The following is an 11,858-nucleotide window of genomic DNA, read 5'->3' as shown; positions in this document are numbered from 1 at the left end:
AGTGGTTTAAGTGCAGTGACGATATGGATTTGCACTCGTTTATCCAGATCAGATTAACACCTACTTTCTGAAATTAGTGGATATTTTTCCACGTAGGCAAGTTTATTAGGAAAATTAATGGAGTTCTTTTGTGGCTTAAAAAAACAACCCAACAAGACAAAACCCAAACAGAGGTGAGCTACAGTTTGTTGGAAAGAAAGCTCTGTGAATTATATGACTGTATTCAGCACAATACAATATTCTCTTTCCAAATGAGAAAATCACCAGGCCTGTGGATAAGTCAAATACATTTTGGAACATTAAGGGGCTCTAATTCAATCGCCACTCCATTCATTTTTTAAAGCATTTAGAGCGATTCTCCCCTGATTTGTCATGGCAGCTAGAATCCTCATGGAATAGATGCATTGTCTGGTTTAGATTCAGAGGTGGAGAGTCAACAGGCCATCAGTATTGCCAAGGGACTAACCATCTGTTCTCTTGGATGGTTATTTGGAGTGTTCTCACCACCTGCCTTTTTTTTTTTTTTTTACTAAATGGCCTGCTTATATGATAACCAGTTGTTGCACTTTTTTGAAAGGCACACACTTTTTTGAAAGGCCCAGTCTTGTTCAACATCTTTATCAATGACTTGGATGATGGGCTTGAGGGAATCCTGAGCAAGTTTGCAGATGACACCAAGTTGGGAGGGGTGGCTAACACCCCAGAGGACAGGATCACACTTCAGAATGACCTTAACAGATTAGACAACTGGGCCAAAGCAAACAAGATGAATTTTAACAAGGAGAAATGTAAAGTACTACACTTGGGCAAAAAAAATGAAAGGCACAAATACAGGATGGGAGACACCTGGCTTGAGAGCAGTACATGTGAAAAGGATCTAGGAGTTTTGGTTGACCACAAACTTGACATGAGTCAGCAGTGTGATGCAGCAGCTAAAAAAGCCAATGCAATTCTGGGCTGCATCAATAGGAGTATAGCATCTAGATCAAGGGAAGTAATAGTACCACTGTATTCTGCTCTGGTCAGACCTCACCTGGAGTATTGTGTCCAGTTCTGGGCACCACAGTTCAAGAAGGATACTGATAAGCTGGAACGTGTCCAGAAGAGGGCAACCAAAATGGTCAAAGGCCTGGAAACGATGCCTTATGAGGAACGGCTTAGGGAGCTGGGTATGTTTAGCCTGGAGAAGAGAAGGTTAAGGGGTGATATGATAACCATGTTCAAATATATAAAAGGATGTCATATAAAGGAGGGAGAAAGGTTGTTTTCTGCTGCTCCAGAGAAGCGGACACGGAGCAACGGATTCAAACTACAAGAAAGAAAATTCCACCTAAACATTAGGAAGAACTTCCTGACAGTAAGAGCTGTTCGGCAGTGGAATTTGCTGCCAAGGAGTGTGGTGGAGTCTCCTTCTTTGGAGGTCTTTAAGCAGAGGCTTGACAGCCATCTGTCAGGAATGCTTTGATGGTGTTTCCTGCTTGGCAGGGGGTTGGACTGGATGGCCCTTGTGGTCTCTTCCAACTCTATGATTCTATGATTCTATGATTCACATGTTGAAAGGAGGTTTTGCTGTTTTGTAACCTGTGCTACCTGTGCATTGGCTTTTTTACCCAGCTCCCTAAGCCGTTCCTCATGACCCTTGGGGTCCTTTCTGACTCTACAATTCTATGATTATGTCCAGGTCTGGTTTGAACATAAAAAATCCTAAGAAGGGCCTGGTAATTGCCCATCAACGGTGAACACCTGGGAAGCAGACTGAGCAGGTATGCAGGGCGCCAGCACATAGTCTTCCTCATTATGGGGAGATGCATTGCATTTCTATTTAAATTATAGGCATTATTTCTACATTTGCATCCATACATATACATGAGCATATGCACATTTCAGGAAAACCGGTGTTTTTGTTGACGCCTGCCCTAGTATGCTCTCCTGACATGCCTTGCAGCCTCAGGCGCACTGAGAGGCCAGCCACACCATTGATTTCCATGGCAGGTCAGAGGCTTACATCAAAAGTTTTGACGTGCTCAGCTTGCTGACCTTAGGCTATCCTTGATGCTTTTGGAGAAAATGAGATACAGCTCAGGGACATCCCTGGAAAGTGAAGTGGGGGGGCTAGGTACCGCTGTAAAACATATGGAGTGGCTTCCAGCACCCGCTCCAGATACAGGAACCCACTCCAGATTTTGGGCAGAAGGGAATGCTTTCTTCTTTAACTATCAACACACCAGCATATTAGGTTTGAACCATTCATACAAGCGGCTGAGATGAAGCGGAGGCTTTCTTCTGAAGGCAGTGTGGGAGATGCTTTTTGTCAACGGCACTTGAATCCCCAAAACAACCTCCCATGCTACCCTGGGAGGAGCCCCTGACCCGCCAAAGCAATTGGGGGGGGGGGCTGCGGGAAGGAATGGGAATCAGCAGCAGCAACAACCATCTTCCTCATTCCTTGAGGGCCACCTTGGCCCTCCAGATGTTTTGGACTCTGGCTCCTATCAGCCTCACAGGCTATGCAGGGTGAGTGGTGAGCTTAGAATAATAGAGTTGTAGAGTTGATGGCAGAAAGTGAGGAGGAATTAAAGAAGCTTTTAATGAGGGTGAAAGAGGAGAGCGCAAAATAAGGTCTGAACCTCAACATCAAAAAAACCAAGATCATGGCCACTGGTCCCATCACCTCCTGGCAAATAGAAGGGGAAGAAATGGAGGCAGTGAGAGATTTTACTTTCTTGGGCTCCTTGATCACTGCAGATGGTGACAGCAGTCATGAAATACTCAACACAAACATACAGAAGATGACTTCTCATTCTTTGTAATCTGGACATTGCCGCAAACCCGCTTTCAACATATGAACATTGACAGACTCCTTCTCCAACAGGAGTCCAAATTTATTCATCTTTTCAACACTTTACATCCAGGGGGCTTGAACAATAGTTTAGACTTCACATCATTCCTAGAATCGAATTTGTACTTTGTAACAACATTGAACCTAGTTATGTCCATATGCCTTTAAATTATCTCAACACTTGTAGTCCTAAATGCTATACTGTCTCTTTAATTTTGCTGCAACCTCGTTTCCTCTATCATTTAAGTGCTGCAAACAATTTGAGTTAACAAAGCAAACATACCTGGTACACTTAGACCTAAGAAACCCCGGTAAGCTACCTTTGTTTTTACTAGTATTATAACTCTGTTTGTAAAAACTACAAGTATTCCTGTAACAAGGATTGTTATATTTTGTAAGAGGATTTCTTATTTAAGTTTAGACAAGCCTTTTGTACGCTACAAGCAGTTTAAATCTTTATTTAGAAAGCAGACTATAAGGTTGAAGTTAGGTTGGTCACTCAAAGATATATCAGTAATGTTTATTTGAATACAGTCTCTGTCCTTTTTATGTGTTAAAACTTTATATCTTAAGAGTTGAATAATTTCTCATTACAAACATTTATGTTAACTTTTACATTCCAGCTGATGAAGAATCATCGAAACAGGGCCTTGTCCTGATGTTGATATTTACTGGAAGTTATCCTGAATAAAACTTTGTGAATATTTTTTGAAATTATCCTTTCTGGCCCGAGTTCTTGCAACTTTTCGTTTACTTATGAAATTAAAAGACGCCTGCTTCTTGGGAGAAAAGCAATGACAAACCTAGACAGCATCTTAAAAAGCAGAGACATCACCTTGCCTACAAAGGTCCGTATAGTTAAAGCTATGGTTTTCCCAGTAGTGATGTATGGAAGTGAGAGCTGGACCATAAAGAAGGCTTGAGAGCCCCATGGACTGCAAGAAGATCAAACCTATCAATTCTGAAGGAAATCAGCCCTGAGTGCTTACTGGAAGCACAGATCGTGAAGCTGAGGCTCCAATACTTTGGCCACCTCATGAGAAGAGAAGACTCCCTGGAAAAGACCCTGATGTTGGGAAAGATGGAGGGCACAAGGAGAAGGGGATGACAGAGGACGAGATGGTTGGACAGTGTTCTCAAAGCTAAGAACATGAGTTTGACCAAATTGTTGGAGGCAGTGCAAGACAGGAGTGCCTGGCGTGCTACGGTCCATGGGGTCACGAAGAGTCGGACACGACTAAACGACTAAACAACAGAGTTGAAAGGGACCCTGAGACTCATCTGGTCCAACCCCTGCAATGAAAGAATGTGGGGCTCAGACCCACAACCCTGAGTCTCATGCTCTACTGAGATCACAGCTTGCCAATGAGATCACAGTTCTCGCTCCTCTCGAGCCATATTCCCTTTTTTAATATTGAGTTTCCCTGTCTAAGCTGTGTCCAACGAAGGCCCCTCATATCTCCCCATGCAAGTCACACTACCATGATCAGAAAATAAGACGAGCCTGCTGGATCAGGCCAAAGGCCCACCTAGTCTTGGGCTCTATTCCTACAGTGGCAACCAGATGTCCATGGAAAGCCTGCAAAAAAAACTTGAACACAACAGCCTTCTACGCCCCCCATGGGATTCCCAGCAATGGGTATTCAGAGGTGGACAATCTCCAAAAATAGAGGTAGAAAATCTCAATCAGGGTTAGTAGAAATAAGCCATGAATTTGTGTAATCTGAATGGTGCCCAGTGCTGGCTCTCCTGTTCAGCGATAGCCACCAACAGGAGGCAATGATGGCGGCCAATTTGGATTGATTTTAAAGAGAATGAGACAATTTCACGGAGGAGAGGGCTATTCATGGCTCCTAGCCAGAATGGCCATGCTCTGCCTTCACGGAGGCAGAAATGCTTCTGAATACCAGCCGCTGAAAACCACAGGAGGGGAGGGGGCTCTTGTGCTCAAACCCTGCTTGCTGGTTTCCCAAAGGCCACTGCGAGAACAAGATAGTGGACTAGATGGGCCAATGGCCTGATCCAGCAGGTTCTTATGATGTGCGTATGAGAACATTCCACTGAGTAACTATGCATTGTATGAAGCACCATGCTTTTCCGTGTATAAGACGCCCCCATGTATAAGACGCCCCTATTTGGGGGGACTCAAATTTAAGAATATGTGGGGAGATGGCTAAGAGTTGTTGAGCTTTTTTAGGGGGGATTGCCAAAAATCGCTCACCTGCACGCACCGCTAAATCCATCTCTCATCTGTGCCCTCACTGGCAGAAACTGCCAAACACCCACCCAATTGCTGCAGCATCAGCCAATCAACCCCAGCCCTTGACGCAGCAACGAATAACATGGCCAATAGCCGCTGAAAGCCATAGCAGCAACCAATCAAATGGCTTAGGGAGCTGGGTATGTTTAGCCTGGAGAAGAGAAGGTTAAGGGGTGATACGATAGCCATGTTCAAATATATGAAAGGATGTCATATGGAGGAGGGAGGAAGATTGTTTTCTGCTGCTCCAGAGAAGCGGACATGGAGCAATGGATTCAAACTACAAGAAAGAAGATTCCACCTAAACATTAGGAAGAACTTTCTGACAGTAAGAGCTGTTTGGCAGTGGAATTTGCTACCAAGGAGTGTGGTGGAGTCTCCTTCTTTGGAGGTCTTTAAGCAGGGGCTTGACAGGCATATGTCAAGAATGCTTTGATGGTGTTTCCTGCTCGGCAGGGGGTTGGACTGGATGGCCCTTGTGGTCTCTTCCAACTCTACGATTCTATGATTCTATGACCACCCTATGCTACTATCCATGTATAAGATGACCCCCACTTTTAAGCATAATTTTTAAAGAAAAAAACCTAGTCTTATACACGGAAAACTACGGTAGTTTCTTTTGTCTGTGCTGAGTCTCACAATCTTTAGCTTCACTGGACAGCCTCAAGTTGGAGAGGGAAAGAAAAAGCTTCTCTCAGTTATGATTATTATGATAATTACCATATTATTATTTATATGCCGCCCATCCGGCTGGGTTAGCCCTGCCACTCTGGGCAGCTTCCATCACATATAAAATCACGATAAAATGCCAAACGTTAAAAACTTCCCAGAATAATAATAATAATAATCTCTCTCCGCATGTCTGCGTCCAAAACACTACCTTGCCTCCCACAAGGTGTCCAAGGCATGCTTTTAAAAAGCAAACCAGAAATATATATATATAATAATCTCCAAACCATTATGGTCAGATTGTACACACTTATTTTTCTCTTCTTCTTCTTGCCAGAGATGATGGACAGCCCATATGCTCTGTCTGATATGCCCAGCTAATTACATTGATGTTCAGCAGCAGTGCTCCAGTTAAGGACCTGTCAGCATTTCCTTATTTGCCGGGTTCAGAATGTAGTTGTAAAGCAATCGATTCTGGGCTGAGTTCTGACATGCTGGGCTATGTACTCGAGAGGCACCAAGCATCTGCTAAATACAGCACATAAACAGCCTTTTCTATTACAAAGCAGAGGAGGGGGAGGGAAGGAATTAACACTGCCCATCCAAGCAATATACATGAAGCAAGTGCCATGAAATCTTACGCTATAATACAATGAATTTGGGAGCAAGCCTAATTCCAAGCCCAAAGGATGGGTAGCTAAGGGGCCTTTGGAAGAAGTGGAAACACTGTGTTGCTAATGGAGAGGGGAGCCCGTTGGGGGGCACTCAGCCACAGAAGAAGACTTCTGAATGCCAGTGTGAAGCTCCACAGCTATGCCTAGGAGGCTACCTCGGGCCCAGGCTCGGCGTTAGAGGTCAGCCACGTTGGGAATTGTCCAAGACCCCCTTTGGGCTCAGAAGGGACCCTCACTGGGGAGCCAGGGGTTTGTTATAAGATGTGTGTTAATATCTGGATTTGGCTGACCCTGCCCGGAAAGACTGCAAATCCACGACCGGAGGAATTAACAAGCAGAAGCCTGGACATGACTTCTTGGATCTTTAAGGTGGCGTCTGTCCGTGATAAACGGCGGAGCTTGGAGGATATCCCAGTCTGGAAGGAGAGTGCAAGGATTTATGGGGAAGCTGGACAGAAACATAGGCTTTGTGGTAAATCTCGCCTGAAAATATTTCAGAGGCTGTTGGAAAAGATCTGGACTGTGTTGGATTAAAAGGATTGGAAAGAACTTGGAACTTTGATTAGAATGGCAGCAATTATCAATATTCAGAACCCTCAGAATTTGAAGCATGGGGAAGCAAAACTTTTATAATTTGGCACAATATTTGGTTGAATAGATATATCTTTGTATAATTTGGAATAATTGGTTTGATATGATTGATTTGTAAGTAAAAATCTAATAAAAAATGTTGTTGTTGTTTATAAAAAAGAATGGACCCCCACTGGCCTGACCTCAGTGCCGTTCCCTAGAATGGACATTTTACCTACAGGCGGGTGAATGGAAGCAATGCTCATCACCCACGGCAATGCATTTTGGGGACAGATCTATTGCCTGGGGATCTGGATCTCGGGTACGCTAAGGTGGCAGGTGGTCAACATGGACGGGAGCAGTTTGTGTCCCATTCTAAAGTGGTCCCACCATCTGGACCAATGCAGTGAGAGAGAACTGATGAAGAAATCATAGAACCATGTAACTGTAGAGTTGGAAGGGACCACAAAGCTCATTCCCTGCAACCCCAATCTTTTGCCCAGCGTAGGACTCGAACCCACAACTCTCTGAGATTAAGAGTTCCATGCTCTACTGACTGAGCTATGTCCTGAGTGAATCTGCCCATTTCAGTTTCTCTCATTTTACAACCCTAAATTCAATTCTCTGTATTTCCACATCCATTTGCATTCTTTCTTTTTTAAGTCTGTATGAAAATGCATCAGCACTTTAGTGCGAATTTCTTCTAATATACACACTTTTGTATGCACTATTGTCTGATATACACAATTCCCCCAAGCAATTTCCCCCAATATAATGCACTAGTGCATGTTATTTTCCAACACATGTATTTTTTTAATGTTTTTTTGCTCATTTCACCCTAGCACCTGAATATTTGTACATGTTACTGGACAGGAGGACTGCACTGCAAAATTCACAAAAAGCACAGTTTTTGAACAATGCCCATGCTTCAGTTCACATACTGGTTTGGAAAGCGAATTAGGTAGCTTCCCCCTTTAAAACCAAACCGAATCAAATTTCTCCTGCTCCCTAGGAAAGAGTTAAGTTCAGAGTATGGCCAATACCTCTTCTATCGCTACCAATGTAGATTTTTATTAATGCACCTAAATCAATTTTCTGCCCTTCACATTTGACCCACTAAGCTTTGAATCTGCTGACACGGGAGAGAAGCAGCCCTTTCTAAATTGAGGTTGCAAGATTTCCTTTTTGTAACACACACAGACTCACACTGCATTTTTTTTTTATTATTATTGCCTCGCTGTGTTTCCTAGCACAAAGCTGCTTTCTCTTATGTTGTAACAACATGCTTTACAGTTTGCATCGTGTGCAAACGACAACTTCAATGGGGGAAGCGGGAGAAGAGGCCGTCAAACTGGCGGGTCCACAGTCAGGAAACAACAACAAGCCCAGCAAAGGTCAGAGGAAAGAGGAGGCCCAGAAGAGTATCAAGAGTCTAGGCGGGTGAGAAGTCCAGCCAGGCAAGGATCACAGGAACAGGCTATAGGTCAGCAGAAGACCGTGTTTCTGTGGCAAAGACCAAGGGCGAAATGCAGGTCTTTCTTATGTAGTCTTCCTTGGCTTGCTCCCAGCTGTAGTGTGTCTCGTCACCTGACTGTACTTGCCGACCTGCACCCGATTCGGATAAGGTCAGCACAGCCAGGGCATGGCTCCTGCAAAACCTCACAATGCTCATTACAACTACAAAGAGTCCCATTCTGGCGGGGAGCAGGTTTGTTGTGCAAAAGCTCCAACCCGAATTCAGTGGCGGAGCTTCATGCTCTGGCACCGGGGGCAGAGAGCAGGTGGGGGAGGGGCTGGCGAGTGTTCTGGAGGTGTGGTGCATCGCCCGTAGGGGTGTGGCGCGCATTCTGGGGGCATGGTGCACTGCCCATAGGGGCGTGGGGCGTGTTCTAGGGGCGTGGCACACATTCTGGTGGCGGGGACTGCCGCCTGTGGGGGCGGGGTGCCCAGCGCGGGCGGGGGGACAGCCGCGATGGCGCCCTCAGGATCATGCTGCCTGGGGCGAGGCGCTCCTATCGCCCCCCTTCCTACGCCCCTGCCCGAATTGGGTTGTATGCAATCGAGTCTCAATCCCAGATAGTGACAGTCTGGATTTATGGAAAGTACGCAGGTGGCGCTGTGGGTTAAACCACTGAGCCTAGGGCTTGCTGATCAGAAGGTCGGCAGTTCGAATCCCTGTGACGGGGTGAGCGTCCGTTGCTCAGTCCCAGCTCCTGCCAACCTAGCAGTTCGAAAGCACATCAAAATGCAAGTAGATAAATAGGAACCGCTCAGACGGGAAGGTAAATGGTGCTTCCTTGCGCTGCTCTGGTTCGCCAGAAGCGGCTTTATCATGCTGGCCACATGACCTGGAAGCTGCACGCCGGCTCCCTCGGCCAGTAAAGTGAGATGAGCACCACAACCCCAGAGTCGTCCGCAACTGGACCTAATGGTCAGGGGTCCCTTCACCTTTACCTTTGACCTAGCTTCTAAAAAGAAACAGACAGTATATATATGGATATCGTGACTAGTTTGGGCTACCTGACGTGCTATCCAAATCAAGAACTGTTTCCCACATTGTGGTTTAGGAGTGGATGATGCTTCTCTGATGCAAAGGACAAAGGGAGCATCACAATCGTTTTGCAGGGACATTTCCATCCGCAATTTGATCTGAGACCTAAAATGAGGCAGCGATTGCAGACCTGATGATCCAGTGCTGGACCAGGGAAATAAGCTGGAGATGAAACCAAGGCTTCTGCTGTATTATTCTGTTCATCATCATAAACTGCTTTGTTTTTTTTTTTTTTGTGCCTATATAAGGCTAGATGCACCCATTTGCTACGCTATTTGGATACCGGCTTATAGGAATACAACAGGTGAAGGACTCAAAATTCACCTGTTTCAAAGGGCTTTTCACAGGTGTATTTTTGTTCGGACATGCTGTTGTCTTATTGTTCTATTGTTTTACTGCCACGGCTTTGGAAATGAATCTGTACTGTTTAATGTAGATCCACAGTGTTGGAAGGGATCCTGAAGGTCATCTAGCCCAACCCCCTACAATGCAGGAATGACCATCCAACGTCTGCTTTAAAACCTCCAAGGAAGGTAAACATTGAAGAGAACTGAACAAAGGAAGATGGCAATTATCTATCACAACACACCAGGTCTGGGGAAATGACCAGAGTCAATTGCAGATGGCCCTCCTAAAAGCTTGAAATGCACAGTGTATATACTACTGTTCTCCATGTAGAACACAAAACTAGTTGATATGAAGGGAAGTCTAGTAACGATATAGAGAACTTGGGAGTTGGATCCGGGTGGGGGGGGAGCTATAAAGAACCAGGTGCTTTATAGCTGATGTGATTAGATTAGAGGCAAGCCCATTTCGAGAGGCTTCCTTCGCACTGCCTGTGACACTGCAGCAATTTCCCCTTGCACATTCAGGCGAGGTATCGGGCGAATGATAAATCATTTGCATCCATTTCTCAATGAATGGAGGGGAGGCGAATTAGTATGCAAATGTAACTGTTGGCAAGCAGGACCATGTCAGCCCGAACGGAGTCAAATTAGTTGACGATTTTCCAAGAACAAATTTACATATTTCCGGGTGGGGTGGGAGGAAACACACACACAAAAAAAACAGAGAGAGAAAGAACCCCCAGACCTGCTTGCTGGCCACACGTCCAGGTTATCCAATTGGGAACAGAGGCTCTTTTTGAAATGTTGTCTGAAAGAATGTGATTAGGAGGAAAACTGATGACCGGTTGATGCATTCAGCAGGACCCGTTGCAAAGCTTTATTCACCAAAGAATCTGTCACTTTTCGTGCTGCAGGCATAGGCTTGACATCAGCGCGAGGCATCTTCAGGCGGTAGGTACCTCAGAGACCCAGTAGGCCCAGTACTGACACCTGCTCTGGGTCCACTGATTAGCACCAGGCAAAGAACAAACAAACAAACACCATTTCAATTCTCCCAAAATGACCCCAGAGTGATGCTAAACTGAAGGCATTGTGGGAAATTGAAAATGGCTGCTCAGCAGTGGACACTAATCAGGGCAAGGTGGCTGCTTGCCTCGGTAGCTAGCAGATCAGATCCCCTCCCTGTCCCCAATAGACGTCCCATTGTGATAAGGGACGCAGGTGGTGCCGTGGTCTAAACCTCTGAGCCTCTTGGGCTTGCCGATTGTAAGGTCGGCAGTTCGAACCGCCGTGACGGGGTGAGCTCCCGTTGCTCTGTCCCAGCTCCTGCCAACCTAGAAGTTCGAAATCATGAGTAAATAAATAGGTACCGCTGTGGTGGGAAGGTAAACAGTGTTTCTGTGCACTCTGGCACTCGCCACAATCCTCCGTGAGCCAGAAGCAGTTTAGTCATGCTGGCCACAGGACCTGGAAAATATGCCTGCAGAAAAACGCCAGCTCCCTCAGCCTGAAAGTAGAGATGAGCACCACCCCCTTATAGTGGAATTCGACTGGACTTAACCATCCAGGGGTCCTTTACCTTACCTCTTCACCAACCCATTTTGATGGATTAATGAAAACAGACGGCTCTGACGGGAGTTGTAGTTCAAAATATCTGGAGGGCACCAGGTTGGCGACGGCTGCTCTGGACACAATGCCCTGCAGCCAAATAGCGGAAGCCATCTTTGCAGGAAGCAAAGGGGGAAACAACCTAACTAAAGGCAGGGATCACTTAAGGAGCAAATGCCACTTTTAATGCAAATCGACTAATGTTTTTAGGCAATCTATATATACAGAGCACTCGGCAAAAGTATTTCCTCTCTAGCGCAACGCCACACTGCGTGCAGCGCTCTCAGGGAAAATTCTTCCTGCCTTGGATGGGAGCAATAAACCAGATTATTTTACGGCA

General features: G+C 45.6%; 1 pseudogene; it reads right to left on the bottom strand.

Annotated features, from left to right (window-relative positions):
• Positions 1 to 938: 938 nt before the first annotated feature.
• Positions 939 to 11,858, bottom strand: part of LOC148686050 (uncharacterized) — a 44,772-nt pseudogene continuing 33,852 nt past the window's right edge.

Source organism: Zootoca vivipara, chromosome 4 (assembly GCF_965207765.1).
Source record: "Zootoca vivipara chromosome 4, rZooViv2.hap1.1, whole genome shotgun sequence".
Taxonomy (NCBI): domain Eukaryota; kingdom Metazoa; phylum Chordata; class Lepidosauria; order Squamata; family Lacertidae; genus Zootoca; species Zootoca vivipara.
This window is presented reverse-complemented; position numbering and strand designations above follow the sequence as displayed.